Here is a 20,534-nt window from a genome sequence, read left to right as displayed (position 1 = left end):
TTTGCAATCAAGACATGAAAATGATAATTTTCGCACCTGTCAGCATCTGCTTTCTTGGGAATTGGAATTATTACATTCTTCTTGAATTGTGAGGTTATATTGCCCGTCTCGTACATTCTTGCACACCAGATGGAAGAATTTTGTCATGGATGGCTCACACAAGACTGGTAGTAGTTCTGAAAGAATGTCGTCTAGTCCCAGGGCCTTGTTTTGATTGACGTCATTCAGTGCTATGTCAAATTCTCCTCACAGTATCATATCTCCCATCTCATCTTCATCCTCTTCCATTTCTATAATATTGCCTCCATGTTCAACTCCCTTGTATAGATCCTGTACGTATTCGTTCCACCTTTCAGATTCCCCTCCTTTGCTAAGGACTGGTTTTCCATATGAGCTCTTGATGTTCATACAGCTGCGTTCTCCCTCCACTTCCAGTCAGTAATCTGTCCCTACAGTTTGTTGGTTTTATTAATGTTCATCCTGCATAATGAATCTGAAACCTTCTGGTGTCTCCAGGTCTCTTCCACCTTTACAGTCTTCTTTCATGATTTTAAAATCAGTTGTTATCAATGGTTAAATTATGCTCTGTACAAAATTGTACCAGGTGGCTCCCTCTTTAATTCCTTTCCCTCAGTCCATATTCACCTACTATTCATCCTTCTCTTCCTTTTCCTACTGTTGCATTCCAGTTCCCCATCACAATTAAATTTTCATCAATCTTAACTATCTGAATCATTTCTTTTATCTTACCATATATTTCTTCAATCACTTCATTGTCTGTGGTGCTAGTTGGCAATATAAACTTGTACTACTGTGATATGTGTGAGATTCATCTCTATTTTGCTTAGATAATGCATTTGATATGCTGTTCATAGAAGCTGACCCGCATTCCTATTTTCTTATTCATTATTAGTCCCACTCCTGCGTTACCTGTGTTCGACTTTGTAACCCTGTATTCAGCTGACCAGAAATCCAGTTTCTCCTGCCACCGAACTTCGTTAATTCCCACTGTATTTGACTTCAACCTATCCATTTCCCTTTTTAAATTTTTTAATCTACCTGCCCGATTAAAGGATCTAACATCTCACACTCCAATTCACAGAATACCAGTTTTGGTTTTCCTGTTGACGACTTCCTCCTAAATACTTACCACCCAGCGATCCGAATGATGGACTATTTTACCTCCAAAATATTTTACCGAAGAGGATGCCTTCATCATTTAATCATACAGTAGAGCTGCACATTCCCAGGAAAAATTATAGCTGTAGTTTCCTCTTGCTTTCACAGTTGTAACGCAACTTTACGCTAGCACAGGAAAAGTTCAGTTAATGAAAGGACTAGGCCACAATTCTCAAACATAATTGACTTTATTACAATATAACTCTCTGAGCAAGTTTAATTCCTTGGTACTTATTAAAAAAAATACATACAGAATCATTGCACTTCCAGACTTGATCTTAAGCAAGGGTAGACAAACATCAGCTCATTTAGCATTAAACTTTTAGGCAAGCTATTAAAATAATAAAAGACTAAAATATATTTTACCAAGCAGTAATATTTAAACAACCACTACCAAACCAATCAGAATCCAATAAGGCTGGTACTTCAACTAGAAAAATAACTAGGCCAGAATATAACCTTTGGTCTTACTCTAAGCTGGCATCTACCAATGACCTTATAATTAAAAGAAAAAAGAAAAGAAAAAAAAACACACACAGCATAAAGTTTCTCATAAAAACATTACTCTAATGAAATATAGAAATCTCTAAAACAAATTCAAGCTGACAAGTAAATGACTTTAGAATTAACTTCTGCAATAGTTCAACACAGGATCATTAAATAACATTAAACAAACTCGTGGTTTTAAAACTAAGCCACCACTCACACAACTGCAAATGCATCAAGAGATAATGGTTATAATTGGGGGCATATACTTAAAGCAGGATTACACAGGTTTCCTTTCATTACACTTGTACTGCCACTGTTGGTACGAGTCCTTTTACTCTCCAACAATCTACAGGGCCAGCTCGCTCATTTCCTCAGACAGGTCGTTGTACAAATGGGAGAGAACACAAAGTAACAAGACAAGCTTCTAAAACACACAAACAGATGGTTTTAATTCAACAAGCCTCAAAAACATGTACATACGTGCTTCAGGGAATACAGGCCAGGCAATAATGACAATTTAAACTATGGCCAGGAAAACTTCAAGCAACCAATTGATCCAGTAAATAAAATAACAAAAAAAATTTAACCACACTTGATAAACCATCAAAACATGGCCATTTCACTGCTAAGGAAATCATTCAGGACTGGCAGCTGGCAATACCCACAGCACAGACTGAAGTAGCTGACGAGAATTTTGAATGAGGCAACAAGTGTCCACTCAGAGTCCCATAAACCAATGAACGTCAGAATCACCAATGCCAGTAGCAACAGTCTCAGTTCTACGCATTGCCAGCTTATACTGCCACCCAGCATGCTTCCAAACACAGTGCATGCGCGACTCACACCTCCTAGCAGCTCTGTGTTCTCTCTCTCTCATGTGGCTCGCCTCAAGCACTCGCTCTATAGGAAGACCGTATGCCAGATGGGATCAATAACTGCTAGGTCGATGTGCACACATCAACCCTCCCCCCTTAAGGAAAAGCTCCCCCAGGTTTGCCCCCCTTAAGTTGGTGCAGATGGGTGCGAACTCCTTGTGTGCCTTCAGATCCCTCATCAGGAAGTTGACCAGAGTGAGCACTCTAATCACTTCACTCAGGCCCCCCCCCCCAGGGGATCCACAACTCTTTTGTGGATACGTGCGTAGCGAGCACGGGACCCCAAGCTGATGTGGCCTTCCTTCCTTTCCGGGCTGCATACCTTCCCTTTCCGCATCCTTCCCCATCCCCCATCTTCGCCACCCCCCCCCCCCCCCCCTTCACTTCTGGCTCTTTCTTTCCCTTTCTCTGGGGTTATGGTTTGTGCCTACGTCCGGAGACGGACGCTTGTACATATACTACATTCTTCGCCTTCCTTCCTTGCTTGTAAGTCTTCATCCTTCCTTTGTCCTTCTCTTTTCCTTACCTCTTCTCTCTACCTTCTCCGCTGCGGCGTTTGAGACCTCTCTTCTTTCCTTTCCCTTTCTCTTTCTTCCTCCCTGTGCGTGTCTGAAGGCCAACCCACGCACTTCCATGCATAGCCGGTGACGGGGTAACGCGTAATTCCCCGCCCCGGGTAGACAGGTAGGACACGTACGTACCCCCTGGTAACGGCCATTCCCAGGGAGGGGTGATTACCCGAGCTGATACCTTCCGAAAGTGCCGATTGGTCCCTCCGTCCGTTTGTCGGGAGGTGTGACCTGAGGTGTGAACAATCACCTAAGGCGGGAGTGCCCTCAGAGAGGGCCCCCACAAGGGAGGAGCGCGCCATCGGAGACGCCGGTAATCATGGGGGATTCTTCCGCAATGGTTTCCTCACATTCCACTATGTCTGCTCACAAACGTAAGTTCACTGAGTCTCAACCACAGTCAGTTCTTCCATCGTTGCCACAGTTCCTTGTTGTTTCTCGGTCTGACGAAGGTCACGACTTCTGCACGGTCAACCCCTTCATTATTCAGAAAGGTGTCGACGCAATTGCAGGTCCTGTAAAGTCTTGTTCCAGATTACGGAATGGCACCCTGTTGTTAGAAACAGTCAGTGCCCTCCAGGCACAAAAATTGCTGCGTACGTCACTACTACACACCTTCCCTGTCCGGGTGGAACCACACCGTACCTTAAATTCCTCGCGTGGAGTCGTTTATACACGCTCCCTCGATGGACTGTCTGACGAAGAAATTCAGCACTACCTGTCTGACCAGGGCGTAACGGCTGTTCATAGGGTTATGAAAAGGGTTGAAACGAACATCATTCCAACCCGCACTGTCTTCTTGACATTTGACAAAGTTCAACTACCATCAAAAATCAAAGCCGGCTATGAGATAATTTCCGTTCGCCCTTACGTCCCGAACCCTACGCGTTGCTATCGGTGCCAGCGGTTCAATCACACCAGCCAGTCCTGTTCCAATCCGGCCAAATGTGTTACGTGTGGCAGGGATGCCCATGAGGGTGCTTGTCCACCTCCATCCCCTCGCTGCATCAACTGTATGGGTGACCACGCCGCTTCCTCTCGAGATTGTCCCGTTTTTAAGGACGAAAAGCTCATCCAGGAAATTAGAGTAAAGGAAAAGGTGTCGACCTTTGCTGCTCGAAAATTATTCGCCAGTCGACAGCCCACCGTGCCTCAGAAAGGAAAATACAGCGCTGTCCTTGCTTCTCATCGGCCAACAAAGGAGGCGGCCACGCAGACTTGCGACCTCACCTTTAGTGCCACGGTCGTCAGATCGGCCAGCGCAACGATCGCCCGTTCAACCTCACCACTTTCGCCTGCCCACTCTCTGGCTCACCCTTCGTCGAGTTCTGCTAAATCTCGAGCCCAAAAGTCAGACACCAAGACTTCGAAAAAAGAGCATACTCGTGAAGAGTTTTTACGTGCAGCAACTTCCCAACCATCGGTTCCTCCTTCCTCTAAACATCATACTTCCAAGAAGGCTACAAAGAAACCCAGTTCCTCTCCTTCTCCCTAAGGCGTGTCCCATCTACAGTACCACCTGGCGGAAGTCACCCTCGGCCGTCTTCTGTGTCGCCGAGGCGCACTGCTGGCGGCCGATCAACCGGCCGATCGCTGGTGGCAGGAGCTGCTCCTGAACAACCTATGGATCAGGATCTTCTGCCTTCGGCTGAAGGCCATTCCATGCTGTCGGTCGCAAGCTCAGAGCAGTCGTTGAGTTGACAGCGACCTTGGTCACATTCCTCCATTTTCTGTTCACCCTATGTCCATTATCCACTGGAATATCCGCGGTATTCGAGCCAATCGGGATGAATTGTCGATCCTCTTACAATCCTACTCGCTGGTCATCTTCTGTCTTCAGGAAACAAAGCTGCGTCCCCATGACCGCTTTGTTCTCCCTCATTTTCAGTCTGTCCGATATGATCTCCCCTCTGTTGAAGGCACTCCAGCACATGGAGGACTCATGATTCTTCTCCATGAAACTGTCCATTATCACCCAATCCATTTAAACACTTCCTTCCAAGCTGTCGCCGTCCGTCTTTCCCTTTCTGGATACACGTTCTCTCTTTGTACTGTATACATTCCATCGTCCACACCAATGGCACGAGCTGATCTCCTTCATCTTCTTGGTCAGCTTCCACCCCCATATTTGCTGGTTGGGGACTTCAATGCCCACCACCCGCTTTGGGGATCTCCACATCCTTGTCCACGTGGCTCACTATTGCTAGACGTCTTCCACCAAGCAGATCTAGTTTGCCTCAACACTGGGGTCCCTACGTTTTTGTCTGCCTCCACGGCAAATTTATCTCATTTGGACCTTGCGGTCGGTACTGTTCCGCTAGCTCGGCGCTTCGAATGGTTCGCCCTTGATGATACACACTCGAGTGACCACTTTCCATGTGTCCTTAGACTGCAGCCTCAACGGCCATATATGCGCCCGCGACGCTGGAAGTTTGCTCAAGCCGATTGGACACTTTTTTCGTCCCTAGCGACATTCGATGACCGTCACTTTCCCAGCGTCGACGATGAGGTCACACATATTACCGACGTTATTCTTACAGCTGCGGAACATTCAATACCACGCACCTCCGAATTGCCCCGGCGCCCCCCAGTTCCTTGGTGGAACGAGGCATGCCGTGATGCACTACTTGAGCGGCGACGTGCTCTCCGCGTTTTCCGCCACCATCCTACTTTGGCCAACTGTATCCGCTATAAGCAGCTACGAGCGCGATGCCGTCGTGTCATCCGCGATAGCAAGAAGGCAAGCTGGAAATTCTTTATTAGCTCATTTAACACCTTCACTCCCTCCTCGGAAGTTTGGAGTCGGCTTCGACGGTTCTCAGGCGCGCCTAGTTTCTCCCCGGTCTCTGGGCTCACTGTCGCGCATGACACATTAGTGGACCCCGTCGCAATTTCTAACTCGTTGGGTCAGCACTTTGCCGAGATTTCAAGCTCTTCAAATTACCCGCCAGCGTTTCTCCCAAAGAAACGTGCAGCGGAAGTGCGACCTCTTGCTTTCTCCTCTCAAAATCGCGAAAGCTACAATACTGTTTTCTCCTTGCGGGAACTCCAACATGCACTCTCTGCTTCTCGCTCCTCCGCCCCAGGACCAGATGGTATCCACGTCCAAATGTTGCTGCATTTATCAACCCATAGTCTGCGTTACCTCCTTCGCCTTTATAATCGAATTTGGACCGACAGTACTTTTCCCAGACGATGGCGGGAAGCTATCGTCGTTCCTGTTCCGAAACCTGGAAAGGACAAACATCTCCCCTCTAGCTATCGCCCCATTTCTCTCACGGTTTTGGAGCGTATGGTGAATTACCGTTTAGCATGGTGGCTGGAATCCCGCAGTCTTTTAACACCTGCCCAATGCGGATTCCGAAAGCATCGTTCTGCAGTTGACCATCTTGTTGCTCTCTCCACTTATATCATGAACAATTTTCTCCGGAAACGCCAAACGGTAGCAATATTTTTTGATCTGGAGAGAGCATACGATACCTGTTGGAGGACAGGCATCCTCCGCACACTGTTCTCTTGGGGCTTTCGAGGCCGGCTGCCCCTTTTTCTTCGCGAATTTATGGCGGAGCGCACATTTAGGGTGCGGGTGAACACTACTCTCTCCCGCACTTTCTCCCAAGAAAACGGGGTACCCCAGGGCTCCGTGCTGAGTGTTGTACTGTTTGCCATCGCTATAAATCCAATTATGGATTGTCTCCTTCCCGATGTCTCGGGCTCCCTCTTTGTGGATGATTTTGCGATCTACTACAGCTCTCAACGGACCAGCCTTCTTGAACGACGTCTTCAAGGATGTCTCGATCGCCTCCACTCTTGGAGCATCGAAACAGGCTTCCGTTTCTCTCCCAGTAAGACCGTTTGTGTTAATTTTTGGCGACGTAAGGAGTTTCTTCCGCCCTCCTTACATCTAGGACCTGTCAACCTTCCGTTTTCAGACGTCGCTAAATTCTTGGGTCTTATGTTTGACAGAAAACTGTGCTGGTCCTCCCACGTTTCCTATCTTTCGGCTCGCTGTCTGCGATCGCTTAACACCCTCCGTGTCCTGAATGGTACCTCCTGGGGAGCGGACCGAGTGGTCCTTCTCCGCCTCTATCGCGCCTTAGTGCGCTCGAAATTGGATTATGGAAGCATAGTCTACTCCTCTGCTCGGCCGTCTATTCTTCGGCGTCTCGACTCTATCCACCACCGTGGATTACGTTTAGTGTCTGGAGCTTTTTACACTAGCCCTGTGGGAAGCCTTTATGCTGAGACTGCTGAACCTCCGTTGTCCAATCGGCGAGCGGTCCTTCTAAGTCGTTATGCTAGCCATCTGTCTTCCATGCCTGCTAATCCAGCCCATGCCCTTTTTTTCGATGCCTCATTTGATGTAGGGTATGCTGGCCGCTCCTCCTCCCTACTACCCCCGGGAGTCCGCTTCCGTCAACTGCTCCATTCTCTTTCCTTCCGCTTTCCTAAAACCTTCTTGACAACTTGGGGTACAGCACCGCCTTGGCTCCGTCCCCGGATCTGCCTGCTCCGTGACCTTTGTCGATTTCCCAAGGATGGTACCCCTACACTTGTTTATCGTCGGGCATTTGCTGCTCTATGTGCACAAATGACGGACGCCACGTTTATTTACACCGACGGCTCGAAAACATCGTTAGGTGTAGGGAGTGCCTATATTGTTGGCAACTCCCCAAATCAATTTCGGCTTCCCGACCAGTGTTCGGTGTATACTGCGGAGCTTTACGCTGTTCTCCAGGCTGTCCACTACATCCGCCGCCATCGGCGGATACAGTACGTTATCTGCTCAGATTCTCTCAGCTCTCTCCTCAGTCTCCAAGCTCTTTACCCTGTGCACCCTCTGGTCCACCGGATTCAGGACTGTCTGCGCTTGCTCCATCTGGGGGACGTCTCGGTGGCGTTCCTCTGGCTCCCGGGACACGCTGGTATCTGTGGGAATGAGGCGGCCGATATAGCGGCCAAGGCTGCAGTCTCTCTTCCTCGGCCAGCTATTCCGTCGCTTCCCTTCACCGATCTACGGAGCGGTTTATGTCGCAAAGTTGCTCATTTATGGCATGCGCATTAGTCAACACTTCCCAATAATAAATTGCGGGAAGTGAAAGCTCTTCCTTGCGCTTGGACTTCTTCCTCCCGAACGCGTCGTCGGGAGGAGGTAATTTTAACTCGACTCCGGATAGGGCACTGTCTTTTTAGCCATCGACATCTTTTAAGCGGCGATCCTCCCCCACTCTGTCCCCACTGCTCTCAGCTGTGGACGGTAAGACACCTTTTAATTGAATGCCCCTATTTTAATCCGTTACGCGCCCGTCTACAGCTATCGCCTGATCTATCGTCGATTTTAGCAGATGACACGCACGCTCAGCCGACCGCGTTCTCCAGTTTATTAGTGCTAGTGAAATGACGTCAGTCATTTGAAGCTTTTTTTGGGGACAACCACCCCCTTTCTGTAGTGGATTTTTAAGCCTTCCTTCTGCTTTTAGTTTCTCCAATTTTGTTCCCATTGCTGCTGATTTTCAGTTTCGGTTTTTTTACTGTTTCCTAAGTCACAGGCTGGGCGCTAATGACCATAGCAGTTTTGCGCCCTTAAAAAAAAAAACTTCACTCAGGTCAAGGAACCTCGGCACTAATTTATCTACCGCCTCATTATCACGCTTTCTCTGCCCCCAGAAATTTTTTACAAAAACCCGGTCGCCTACTGCAACTGACACGACACACCTTTCCCTATTATTCGCCTGTTCTTTTCGACGGTGTGCCAAAATTATATTTCTTTTTGCTGCCTCCCATCTAACCTGTAGCTTGTGAGGGTCCACACACTCTGGCAGAATGTCCTTTATGGGCCAAAGATTACTCAAGGGGGCACTCATTTCGTAACTTAAAAGTAGCTTTGCAGGAGTAGTCCCGTAGCTTTCATGTTGAGTGGTGTTAAAGGCCAGACTCAGCCAATTCAACAACTGGTCCCACTTACTCGGAGCACTAGAGTGGTAAATTATTAACGAAGATTTTAAATTGCGGTTAATCCACTCTGTGAAAGAAGTTTGTGGGTAATATGGAGTAGTCGTCACATGGCGAATACCTTGCGCAAAACAGAACCTATGGAATTGCCGAGAATTAAATGCCAGCGCATTGTCGCTCATCAAATTACGAGATGGACCAAAACTCGCGAAAATAGATGATAAATGCCGAATACTCGTATCGGCAGTGGTACTTCTGCTCGGAATGAGCCAGACAAATCTGTTAAAGCATCCACTACCACAAAAATAAACCTATTCCCATTCTTAGTGCGTGTGAGCGGCCCAACTTAATCAATTAAAAGCTTTTGAAAAGGTTGAAATTCCCTAGTGGACTGCAAGGATCCCTTACGCCTGCCCACATCCGGCTTCCCGCATTGGCAGTCTTCACAACCACTGACTAACCTTCGAATTTCGAGAGCCATTCCTTTCCAAGTAAGATGTTCTTTAATGTTGGCAAGCCTTTTCTTGCCACCTAAATGTCCACCATATACAGATTGGTTAAATATAACCGGCACCAGACTATTCGGCAGACAAATTCTTGCCTTCTGGTCTCGCCACCCTTGATAACAAAGTACCCTTTTCTCTATTGAATAACCGTCTAACAAATGCCCGTTTTGCAGCTCCCCTCAGACCACGGCTAACTAGGGATCACTTTCTTGCTCTTCTTTAAGTTACTAAACAAGACCGGGATCTCGGTTAGTACCACCCCCACCACTTGAGGTTCCGGCATCTCCGCCAGATCCGCAGATAACGATGCCTGAGAAACTTATTTGTGGAAATCTTTTCCACCTTGCTCAGTCGTGCAGCTAAGTGCATCAGCAACCAGATTTTGTGACCCTCGAATGTGCACCACATAAAATTGTAAGGCTGAAATCCTAATAGCCCGGCGTGCTATTCTACCCATTTTTCGCGGGCATGCCAAAACCCAACTCAGTGCTTGATTATCAGTCTCAAGCTGAAATCGCCGATGCTCAAGAGAGAATGTGAATTTCTTAATAGCAAACAGCACAGCTAATGCTTCTAACTCAAAAGCAGAGTAATTGCATTCAGGACCTGAAAGTGCCCTTGAAGCAAATGCTATTGGTCTGCGTTCGCCTTCCTGCTGTTGTAACAAAACGGCAGCAATGCTGGCTTTTGATACATCGGTCTGGACAATAAATGGCAAATTAAAGTCGGGAATTCCTAATACTGGCACATTGCTAATAGATCTTTTAAGCGCCTCAAAGGCAGCTTGCTGGCTATCACCCCAGTGAAATTTATCCTTTTCTTTCTCAACTGATTAAGACGAACAACAAAATTTTGCATAAATTTATGAAAGAAATTGCACATGCCAACATATTGGGCAACTTCCTTCTTATTAGAGGGTACTGAGAACTTGTGAATAGCACTAGTTCTTGACTGATCAATCCTCACGCCCTTTTCTGACACAGTGTGTCCCAGAAAGGAAATTTCACTTTTAGCTAACTGACTTTGCCTGGTTTCAACGTAAGACCTGCTTACCTTAACCAAGTGACCACTTGTTTCAGATGTTCAATATGCTCCTCAAAATTCTTACTGTAGACCACCACATCGTCAAGGTAATTGTACACAAATTTAAATTTAAACTCGCCAAACACAGAGTCTAAAAGACGGGACAGGACTGCCACCCCAGTAGCCAGTGCCCAAAAGTTACATGGTTGAATTCATACAAATTATAATCAATACAGAAAGCCGTTAATGGTTTAGATTCCTCAGGCAGGAGGATCTGATTGTAGGCTTGATTTAAACCTAACACAGAAAACACATGGTCACCCACAAACCACGTAAAACAAGTATGTAAATTTGGGAGAGGCACAGATTCTAACACCACTTTCTGGTTAAGCAAACGGTAGTCTACTACCGGCCTAAACCCCGCATCGTTAGGCTTTGGTACCAAAAAAATTGGAGGAGCATAAGGTGAAACTGATGGTCTAATAACACCATCCTCCAACAACTTGCTTACAATCGTATGTAATTCCTCCATCTTGGGTGGAGCCAATAAGGTGATTGTCTGACTGGCATAGAATCGCGCACGCTTATCTTACAGGACACCTCATGTGTTACCCCTAACTTTTCTAAAAAGACATCCGGAAACTAGTAAAGAATGTCTAATGGTTTCCTGGCCTGATCACGGGACAAGTGTCTAAAGTTAAAAGTGGAGCCACCCCCTGTACATGGTACGCACTATTCTTATCTTTATGGTCACACAACTGTAATTTTTCCTCAGGATGGAATTAAAAAAAAAACTTTCCACGCATAATCTAAAACACAACCAGTTTGTAAGAGAAAATCGTACCCCAGCAATACAGGCACTGTCATGCCCGAATAATCAAAAATTGCCAAGGCCAAGTAAACACACCTATCCTGAGATTACACTTTATGCAGCCTACATCATCTAATTTTTTAGTAGTCATGGACCGACAGTCACTTTCTGTTACTTGTGAGAGAGGTAAACCTGCACAAACTATTATTAATACCCACTGATACCCAGGCAAAAGGCAGGCAAGAGGTATTAACCGCACATACTTTACGACAACCCCGAGGATGTCGGGCTCCACCCATCCCCTGAATTTTCTTCTGGCATCAGCTGTTTATAGAACGCTCATGCGGTTTGGGACAGCCACGCACAAAATGCATTGTACTGCCACATCTACACCACCGCGGGCCCTCACCTTGACACCCCCTAAAATTGGCCTGGAACTCAGCACCTTTGTTGTTTTCTTCAAGCATCCAATCTTTCTCATGTTTTCCATCACAATACTTCACATTTTCTACTCTGACCACCAACTTCTCTAGCTCGGAAAATGATTGCAGCCTTTCTAAAAATACTGTCAGAGACCGGTATCTCGGGCGCATACCTTCCATCGTGCTACCCACAGCTTCTACCTCAGATGTTCTGATACACAAGGCTAGCATAGCTGTTCTTACTCTATCTACGTAATCGGGTAATGTCTCCTCATTGGCCCGAACCCGGTAAAAGTAATCATCAGCAAGATCCTTACACCTACACTCGCCCAACCATTCTCTTAAAATCTTCTGACGGAGACAAGTCGAGGAGCCACCCCTGCTTAACACATTAATTATCAACTGATTCAGCTGTCCTTTGGCTTGCAGAAAAATTATCTGACATATCAATTCTTCCTGAATTTGCAATACACGAGCCTGGTTCTGCAATTTGACAACTAACCACAGAAGCTCTTTAACATGATTCACCTCTTTATCTGGCAACGTACTCCTTGAAGTAGTGGTAACAAAGGGGTCGGGAGTTTACTAAATTGTTCAGATATACGAACTGCTGCACTTGCGCTCACGCCTCTACTAATATCTGCACTTTCCTTCCCTTCACTTTCCTGCCATTTGAGAGAAAACAAGGCCCTCTGTACCGAAATAAGTTCCTGTTGCAATACCTGTATATCATGCAGATGTCTAGTATCTTTACAAACAACCTGGATGTCGTTAACAGGATTGGCAAGATGATCTACCAGAGCGTGTAGACGCGCGGTAACTGGACTTGGCACGGGACGGAACCCTCTAACAAGTCGACACCCTCTTTCACATCACCAGGCAAGGAAAGGCGTGCGGTACACGTGGTACTCACCTCCCCGACCGCACTTGCTATGATGTTTACCGGCTTGTCCAACGCACTCCGTAGCTGTCGACTCAACTCTGCAACGTTGCCCTCGTCCCCTTCACCGCGAATACGTAACTCGTACTGCAGCAGTTCCTTCTGCAAATATTTCAGACCCAACACATTTCAAACCGCCATGGTAAGGTAACTGAAAAAACACAAGGAATTTTAAACAAAGGCCTAAAGGTAATGCTAATTCTAGCTTAAACCTAAATCACACAGTACCAAGGAATGAAATTTAACCAGACTAACCACGTTCTGCTACCAGTTTTGTAGCTCAACTTTATGCTAGCACTGGAAAAATTCAGTTAATGAAAGGAATAGGCCTCAATTCTCAAACATAATTGACTTTATTACAATATAACTCTCTGAGCAAGTTTAATTCCTTGATACTTCTTTAAAAAAATTACATACAGAATCATTGCGCTTCCAGACTTGATCTCAAGCAAGGGTAGACAAACATCAGCTCATTTAGCATTAAACTTTTGGGCAAGCTATTAAAATAATAAAAGACTAAAATATATTTTACCAAGTAGTAATATTTAAACAACCACTACCAAACCAATCAGAATCCAATAAGGCTGGTACTTCAACTAGAAAAATAACTAGGCCAGAATATAACCTTTGGTCTTACTCTAAGCTGGCATCTACCAATGACCTTATAATTAAAAGAAAAAAGAAAAGAAAAAAAAAAACACACACAGCATAAAGTTTCTCATAAAAACATTACTCTAATGAAATATAGAAATCTCTAAAACAAATTCAAGCTGACAAGTAAATGACTTTAGAATTAACTTCTGCAATAGTTCAACACAGGATCATTAAACAACATTAAACAAACTCGTGGTTTTAAAACTAAGCCACCACTCACACAACTGCAAATGCATCAAGAGATAATGGTTATAATTGGAGGCGTATACTTAAAGCAGGATTACACAGGTTTCCTTTCATTACACATGAACTGCTGCTCTTGGTACGAGTCCTTTTACTCTCCAACAATCTACAGGGCCAGCTCGCCTGTCTCCTCAGGCCGGTCGTAGTACACACGGTAGAGAATACAAAGTAATAAGACAAGCTTCTAAAACACACAAACAGATGGTTTTAATTCAACAAGCCTCAAAACCATGTTCATAAGTGCTTCAGGGAATACAGGCCAGACAATAATGACAATTTAAACTATGGCCAGGAAAACTTCAAGCAACCAATTGATCCAGTAAATAAAATAACAAAAAAAATTTAACCACACTTGATAAACCATCAAAACATGGCCATTTCACTGCTAAGGAAATCATTCAGGACTGGCAGCTGGACCCCCTGCGGGTTCGGGGGTAAGAATAGGCCCGCGGTATTCCTGCCTGTCGTAAGAGGCGACTAAAAGGAGTCTCAAATGTTTCGGCCTTATGTGATGGTCCCCTCTCGGGTTTGACCTCCATCTTTCTAAATTATTCTGAAGAGCGAGCCAATTGGGGAAGGGCGCCTTACGTGGTGCACTGTATCCGTCGTGCACTTAGACCTTTAGCCGGCTTTCTCGTCGTTGCAATGGTGTCCCGCTCGTTTTCGATCTCTTGGGCGATTACCACGCTGCACTCTGCAGTGTTTCTTTTATCTGCGACGACGACTTTGGTCAGTTTTGCACCTAAGATCCAGCACGGTAGCCAGTCCGTTGTGGTGGGGCCGCCATGTACCCTCTTGGTTGTAGCCCCCTGACAACACAGGGATCGCTCTACTGATGCCTGCGCCGTTAACTCCCCACGTATGCCAAGGAGTAGATGCCCATCTCCTTGGGGCATCAGGACTCCCGGCAATGGCCGTCCTGCCAGGTGGCTATTGCTGCGGCTGGGTGGCGCCCGTGGGGAGGGCCCTTGGTCGGAGTAGGTGGCATCAGGGCGGATGACCCGCAATGAAGCGTGGTACATCGTCTCTCGCTGGTGGGCCTCCACCAGCAGTCTCTAAGCGATCGAGGTCTAACCTCAACGGGAAGAAATTTGATCCGAGATCGTTTCCCTCCCTCGCTACTCCATGGGAGGAACGTCTTGCTACAACAGGCAGTGGAGAATATTCACCCCGGTACCTCGTGTGTACACGGGTTGATGGAGAATCGTTTATGTCGACAAAGCCCCAGTTTTTTGTGGAGCATTTAGAGGACAAGTTCGGGGAGGTGGAGGGCTTGTCCAAGATGCGCTCTGGTTCTGTGCTCATCAAAACGGCATCCTCTGCCCAGTCACGGAGGTTGCTCAATTGTGACAAGTTGGGGGATGTTTCAGTTAGCATCACGCCGCATAAGAGTCTCAACATGGTCCAGGGTATTATATTCCACAGGGATCTTCTTCTGCAGTCCGACGATGAATTACGCGCCAACCTCGAACGACGAGGTGTTCACTTCGTCCGGCGCGTCCATCGGGGTCCGAGGGATAATCAGGTAGCCACCGGTGCCTTCATCTTGGCCTTTGAGGGTGATGTTTTACCCGAAAAGGTTAAGGTGATGGTTTACCGTTGTGATGTGAAGCCATATATCCCTCCTCCGATGCGGTGTTTTAAATGCTGGAAGTTCGGGCACATGTCATCTCGGTGTACTTCCAGCATCACGTGTCGGGATTGTGGACGTCCTTCGCATCCTGATACTCCATGTGCCCCGCCTCCTATCTGTGTTAACTGCGGAGAACACCATTCCCCCTGCTCGCCGGACTGTAGGATCTTCCAGAAAGAACGGAAGATAATGGAATATAAAACCCTGGACCGCCTGACGTACTCTGAGGCTCGGTGGAAATATGAGAGACTCCATCCTGTGCCAATGAAGTCAACGTACGCCGCTGCTGCTACGACGGTTCTTCCATCTCCTGTGTCGTCCCATACGGTTGGTTCTGTGATTGGTCAGCATCCAAAACCCCCCTTGCTTGTGGGGGGCACTTCACACCCTGTTGCTCCTGCTCCATCTCCTCCAGGAGCAACACCCTCAAAACCATCGGGGCCATCAGCTCCCCCTTCCCAGCCGGAGAAGCGTAAGACTTCTTCGGCTACTCTCGCCAGGAAGGGATCCCTTGGGGACCTCCCTTCGCAAGTCCCGACCAGTGGAAAAGCTGACGCCCGCAAGGGCTTGAAACAACCGCCAGTCCCTGGTCGTCGGGCCTCGCGGTCGTCGTCTGTCCCTGAGACTGACCCAGTGAAGCCCATGAAGCCTGAACCACCGAAGGCACAGCGCGACAAGCTGAAAAAGAAGAAAGTCCCCAAGACCAACGATGTTGCGGTGGCACCCATCCCACCGCTTCCTACAAGCTCTGCCTCTGACGACGAGGTGGAGATTCTTGCGTCCGCTGAGGACCTCGCTCTTGCCGGTCCATCGGACGCAATGGATGGCATTTGCACGGGTGCTCCATCGGAGGCAGCGGGTGACCCTGCGGCGTAATCTGCCTTCCCAGTCCCGTCACGCCTTTCCCAGCCATGGACAACACCATCCTCCAGTGGAACTGCAGCGGTTTCTTCCACCATCTAGCTGAGCTCCGCCAACTTATCAGCCTTCACCCTTTCTTTTGCATTGCTCTCCAGGAAACTTGGTTTCCAGCAATGCGAACCCCCGCCCTCCGTGGCTATCGGGGTTATTTTAAGAACCGAGCAGCTTATGAAAGGGTGTCTGGTGGCGTCTGCATATATGTCCTTCACACTCTGCACAGCGAGTCTGTCCCTCTCCAGACGCCTTTAGAGGCTGTCGCTGTACGCGTGTGGACGCCACAGGCTGTTACCGTCTGCAGTCTTTACATTCCACCGGATGGTGATGTCTCACAGCAAGTCCTGGCTGCACTGGTCGCCCAATTGCCGCCACCTTTCTTGCTATTGGGCGACTTAAACGCCCATAACCCTCTGTGGGGTGGGTCAGTGGCCACAGGTCGAGGCGCCATCATTGAGCATTTATTGTCGCAGCTCGATCTCTCGCTGTTAAATGATGGTGCCTTCACACACTTCAGTGTGGCGCATGGCACCTACTCCGCCATTGACCTTTCAATCTGTAGCCCTAGCCTCTTACCGTCTGTCCAATGGAGTGTGCATGACGACCTGTGTGGTAGTGACCACTTTCCGATCTTTCTGTCACTACCACAGCGTCACTCTTCTGGGCGCCCTAGCAGATGGGCTATGAATAAGGCTGACTGGGACTTGTTCTCCTCCACTGCCGCTATTGAGCCACTCTCTACTGATGACATTGATGCGGTGGTTACATCGGTCACCACCGGCATCGTTACTGCCGCCGAATCTGCCATTCCCCGTTCTTCTGGGTCCCCTCGGCGGAGGACTGTGCCTTGGTGGTCGCCTGAGATCGCTGAAGCGATTAAAGATCGCCGGCGGGCGCTCCAGCGTCACAAGCGACATCCCTCCATAGACCACCTTATCGCCTTCAAACGGCTGCGTGCGCGGGCCCGCCTCCTTATCCGCCAAGGCAAGAAGGAGTGCTGGGAGCGGTATGTGTCCTCCATTGGTCTCCATGTCACTCCATCGCAGGTCTGGGCCAAGATTCGACGCGTCTACGGGTATCGGCCACCTGTCAGCGTCCCTGCGCTCTCACTGAATGGAGCAGTTTGTACTGACTCCGACGTCATTGCACATCGCCTAACAGAGCATTTTGCTACGAGTTCCGCTTCTGCGAATTACCCCCAGGCCTTCCGCTCCATTAAAGAGCGGATGGAACGTCGGAGCCTTTCGTTTCGCACCAACCACCCAGAATCTTACAATGCTCCATTTAGTGAGTGGGAATTTCGCAGTGCCCTAGCTGCTTGCCCTGATACCGCTCCTGGGCCAGATGGCATCCACTGTCAGATGCTGAAACACCTTTCAGTGGACTGCCAGCGGCGCCTTCTCGATCTTTACAACCGTCTTTGGGTCGAGGGGGAGTTTCCGTCGCAATGGCGGGAAGGCATTGTCATCCCCGTTTTGAAACCTGGAAAGAACCCTCTGGAGGTAGACAGCTACCGTCCCATTAGCCTCACCAACGTTCTTTGCAAGTTGCTTGAACGGATGGTGAGCCGGCGCTTGAATTGGGTACTGGAGTCTCGGGGCCTTCTGGCTCCGTCCCAGGGTGGGTTCCGTAAAGGCCGCTCCGCCACCGACAATCTGGTGAGCCTGGAGTCGGCCATCCGTACTGCCTTTGCCCGCCGTCAGCACCTGGTCGCTGTCTTTTTCGACATGCGGAAGGCGTACGATACGACATGGCGTCATCACATCCTTTCTACGCTTCATGGGTGGGGTCTTCGGGGTCCTCTGCCGATTTTTATCCGCAATTTTCTGTCGTGTCGTACCTTCCGCGTGCAAGTCGCGGCCTCGTATAGTTCCTCCCACGTTCAGGAGAACGGTGTGCCACAGGGTTCTGTTTTAAGTGTCTGTCTGTTTTTAATAGCCATTAACGGGCTTGCTGCGGCCGTGGGAAATTCTGTCTCCGCTTCCCTGTATGCTGACGACTTCTGCCTTTATTACAGCTCTACTGGCATTGCAGCAGTTGAACGTCAGCTACAGGGCGCTATCCGCAAGGCGCAGTCTTGGGCTGTAGCGCATGGGTTTCAGTTTTCGGCAGCCAAGACCCGCGTTATGCATTTCTGCCGGCGCCGAACAGTCCATCCTGACCCGCAGCTTTATCTTGCCGACGAACTGCTTGCTGTGGTGGAGACCCACAGGTTTTTGGGGGTGGTTTTCGATGCCCGGTTGACTTGGCTGCCTCATATCCGGCAGCTCAAACAGGCGTGTTGGCGGCATCTTAATGCTCTGCGCTGTTTGAGCCACACCCGCTGGGGCGCCGACCGCTCTACCCTGTTACGGCTCTACCAGGCGTTAATCCAGTCCCGCCTGGATTATGGGTGCCTGGCTTATGGCTCAGCATCCCCATCTGCGTTACAGGTGTTGGACCCAATTCTCCACAGCGGGATACGCCTTGCCACTGGTGCTTTCCGCACCAGCCCTGTGGACAGCCTACTAGTTGAGGCAGGTGTACCTCCACTGCGGTTCCGACGCCAACGTTTGCTGGCCGCTTATGCTGCCCATGTTCTAAGCTCGCCCGGGCATCCTAACTATCGTCTCTTGTTCCCACGATCGGTCGTCCGTCTGCCAGAACGTCGGCCCCGCTCTGGTTGTACAATAGCGGTCCGCGTCAAAGGGCTTCTGTCTGGGCTTCAGGTTTTCACTGTTCCACCTCCTTTCCGGGCTACTTTGCATACACCCCCATGGTGTGTTCCTCGCCCTTGCCTTCGGCTCGACTTGGCACAGGGCTCGAAGGACTCGGTCCCTCCAGAGGCCTTCCGCCGCCGCTTTTATTCAATCCTGGCCACGTATCAGGGCTCTGGCATTGTTTACACCGACGGTTCGATGGTTGCTGGTCGTGTTGGGTATGCGCTAACTCTAGGGGACCATTCCGAACAACGTTCCTTGCCAGATGGTTGCAGCGTTTACACTGCTGAGCTGGTCGCCATCTTTCGTGCCCTAGAGTATATCCGCTCCTGCTCAGGTGAGTCCTTCGTTATCTGTAGCGATTCCCTGAGCAGTTTCCGAGCACTCGACCAGTGTTTTCCTCGTTCCCGTCTGGTGATGGCTATCCATGAGTCCCTGCATACTCTTGCGTGTTGCACCCGCTCTGTGGTCTTTGTCTGGACCCCCGGTCATGTCGGTATCCCGGGCAATGAACATGCTGACCGCCTGGCGAAGGAGGCCACGAGACAACCGTCTCTGGATGTCGGCCTCCCAGAGACAGATTTGCGGGCAGTCCTCTGCCGAAAAGTTTTTGCGATTTGGGACGCTGAATGGCACGATCGGATCATGCACAATAAACTCCGTGCCATTAAGGAGACGACGACTGTGTGGCGGTCATCCATGCGAGCCAACCGCAGGGACTCAGTCGTCCTTTGTCGGCTCCGCATTGGCCACTCCCGGCTGACACACAGTTATTTACTGCGCCGGGAGGACCCACCTTTATGTCGCTGCGGCTCTATTTTGACGGCGGTCCACATTTTATTGGACTGTCCACTTTTAGCTGTGCTCAGGCAGTCGTTCGCACTGCCTGACACGCTCCCTGCCCTTTTAACAGATGACTCGGCTATGGCTGACTTAGTTTTACGTTTTATTCGGGCAGGGGGCTTTTATCATTTAATCTGAGTGTTTGATTTATGTTATTGTTTTGTTGATTCTGGCCTTTGGCCTATGCTTTTAAACTGGTTTTTTAACGTGTTTCTAAGTGGTTGGCTTTTCCTTTTTTTTCTTTCTATGGTCGGCCAACCACCGTCACACTCTGTGTGGTTTTAGTTCGTTTTGTCTTGTCTTTGTCTGAGTTTCTCTTGTTCTGTTTCGTCTGTGTTCTATTCTGTTCCTCGTTTTTATTCTCTGTGGGTGTTCTTTGTCTTTGGAAAAAGGGACCGATGACCGTAGCAGTCTGGTCCCTTTGATCCCCGAAACCAACCAACCAACCAACCAACCAACTGGCAGCTGGCAATACCCACAGCACAGACTGAAGTAGCTGACGAGAATTTTGAATGAGGCAACAAGTGTCCACTCAGAGTCCCATAAACCAATGAACGTCAGAATCACCAATGCCAGTAGCAACAGTCTCAGTTCTACGCATTGCCAGCTTATACTGCCACCTAGCATGCTTCCAAACACAGTGCATGCGCGACTCACGCCTCCTAGCGGCTCTGTGTTCACTCTCTCTCTCTTGTGGCTCGCCTCAGGCGCTCACTTTATATGCAAACTTTACTCCAGATGGGATCGTAACTGCTAGGTCGATGTGTACACATCAACAGTA

The 20,534-nt window shown here is 48.6% G+C and overlaps 1 protein-coding gene across 1 annotated transcript in view; it reads left to right on the top strand.

Moving 5' to 3' along the window:
• Nucleotides 1–20,534, top strand: part of LOC126235669 (ribonuclease Z, mitochondrial) — a 150,472-nt gene that overhangs the window by 11,795 nt on the left and 118,143 nt on the right. The gene's annotated exons all lie outside the window — the stretch shown is intronic.

The sequence above is a fragment of the Schistocerca nitens genome, chromosome 2 (assembly GCF_023898315.1).
Source record: "Schistocerca nitens isolate TAMUIC-IGC-003100 chromosome 2, iqSchNite1.1, whole genome shotgun sequence".
NCBI classification, from domain to species: domain Eukaryota; kingdom Metazoa; phylum Arthropoda; class Insecta; order Orthoptera; family Acrididae; genus Schistocerca; species Schistocerca nitens.
Note: the sequence above shows the minus strand (reverse complement) of the source record. Positions and strands in the feature narration are given on the sequence as shown.